Source organism: Penaeus chinensis, chromosome 42 (assembly GCF_019202785.1).
Source record: "Penaeus chinensis breed Huanghai No. 1 chromosome 42, ASM1920278v2, whole genome shotgun sequence".
Taxonomy (NCBI): Eukaryota; Metazoa; Arthropoda; class Malacostraca; order Decapoda; family Penaeidae; genus Penaeus; species Penaeus chinensis.
Window position 1 is genome coordinate 20709422 of NC_061860.1, and position 2500 is coordinate 20711921.

At 41.9% G+C, this 2500-nt stretch overlaps 1 protein-coding gene across 1 annotated transcript in view; it reads left to right on the forward strand.

Moving 5' to 3' along the window:
• Window positions 1-2500, forward strand: part of LOC125047762 (zinc finger protein 252-like) — a 23078-nt gene that overhangs the window by 4485 nt on the left and 16093 nt on the right. The window contains exon 2 of the mRNA XM_047646191.1: window positions 1841-2299. The gene's annotated coding sequence lies outside the window, so the exon portion shown is untranslated. The remainder of the gene's footprint in view (window positions 1-1840; window positions 2300-2500) is intronic.

The window sequence follows — 2500 nt, forward strand, 5'->3', positions numbered from 1 at the left end:
GACACATATGCACACACTCTGACACTCACATGCACACACTCTGACACTCACATGCACACACTCTGACACTTACATGCACACTGACACATATGCACACACTCTGACACTCACACGCACACACTCTGACACTCACATGCACACACTCTGACACTCACATGCACACACTCTGACACTTACATGCACACTGACACATATGCACACACTCTGACACTCACATGCACACACTCTGACACTTACATGCACACTGACACATATGCACACACTCTGACACTCACATGCACACACTCTGACACTCACATGCACACACTCTGACACTTACATGCACACTGACACATATGCACACACTCTGACACTCACATGCACTCACTCTGACACTCACATGCACACACTCTGACACTTACATGCACACTGACACATATGCACACACTCTGACACTCACATGCACTCACTCTGACACTCACATGCACACACTCTGACACTCACATGCACACACTCTGACACTTACATGCACACTGACACATATGCACACACTCTGACACTCACATGCACTCACTCTGACACTCACATGCACACACTCTGACACTCACATGCACACACTCTGACACTTACATGCACACTGACACATATGCACACACTCTGACACTCACATGCACACACTCTGACACTCACATGCACACACTCTGACACTCACATGCACACTGACACATATGCACACACTCTGACACTCACATGCACTCACTCTGACACTCACATGCACACACTCTGACACTCACATGCACACACTCTGACACTTACATGCACACTGACACATATGCACACACTCTGACACTCACATGCACACACTCTGACACTCACATGCACACACTCTGACACTTACATGCACACTGACACATATGCACACACTCTGACACTCACATGCACTCACTCTGACACTTACATGCACACTGACACATATGCACACACTCTGACACTCACATGCACACACTCTGACACTCACATGCACTCACTCTGACACACACACACATACAGTTTATTATTGAGTCTTTCAACTGTAGTCGGGCTTCTGTTTTACTCTTTCCTGTTTTGTTTTTCTGGAGTTGTATGGATTTTGGGTTTTGCTCACTATGACCTACCTAGCCTAACTTGACCCTATATTCCCTTTGAGGGGGGGGGGGGGCTGCCACAGTTAATCTTTGAGGTATGGATGCACTAAGCTAAGGCAAATTGAAGATGATATTCTTGTAGAGTTGAAGTTGGCACTTAAAATAATCTGCAGACATGAATGGTAATGCCACAAATAGAGGAAAAAGATCACGGAAAGCACTGCCCACAGCCCAAGTCCCAAGTTTTCCCATCGGACAGTGCCTGAATGGCACGCTCAGTCACGGCAACTAGTCATGATGGAACTGATTTGAATTTCAACTGACTTCCCTGGGTTTGAGATTCTATTGTCATGTCATTATCTTTTACAGATCTGATGAGCTCTGTTAGATTGATCACTGTCGTCTGTTGTCACATCACATCAAAGTATAATTCCTATTTTCTCATTTGATTTCCCTTGCTTACATCATCCACTATAATTGTGTCTTGATTATTTTGTCATTTTCTCTATTTTGTGTCATTTTCTCTCTGCTCTTGGAAGAGTACTCATCATGGAGCACCTGGAAATTACGAGTTATACATCCTCTCTACTTCCCCTTAATTGATAGTTTTTACCCCTTCCTACACAATACTTTACAATACTGTTACTGTTATTTATTTACCATTAGGCATAAAAAATTATTTGATGCATTAAAGAAAATTAAAATTTATAATCCAAACATATCTCTTTTATTAACAGGAGCAGAATACACACCAGCTAAGAAGTACTACATACTAAGACATATGAAGATCTTCCTACAAAGTTCAAAACAAAAAGATTTTATTCAAAATCTCCAACAACAAATGACCGAAGAAACATAGATCCAGAGAATATAGACTTCACAAGCCTAAAACCCTTTAAAAGAAGAAGTCTTTTTCCAGAAAATTGGCAGCAGATGAAAATCCCTTCATGTTGCAGCTCCTGACGACTACAAACCGTCACAGATTAAACAGTCCACAAGAGCTCTTGCTTAATAAGGGATGTTAAACCTTCATGAACTCAATGTGCCTGGTCCAAGCAATGTAATGAACTACGACACCAGAAGAGCATTGGACATAGAGACAGCAACAGCGAAGATTACCCATACTCCAGACAAGAAGGAAACTAAGAAACTGGCAGACAGCCCATGGAACCCCAAATCTTCACATCAGACACAAGGTACCCTGCAAGAAAAAGTAGTACATTTACATTTATCAGTCACTCCCTTCAAGCTTCCATAAACAACAAAAAATAATTGAAGCACTGAATAAATCAAGCTAATTGAAATACATAATGCAAAATTCCCTGAGAATCTATAGGGATGGAAAGGCTTGAAGGTATGGAGTGACTAATTTAAAGTGGAGAGGACCTTTGAATTAA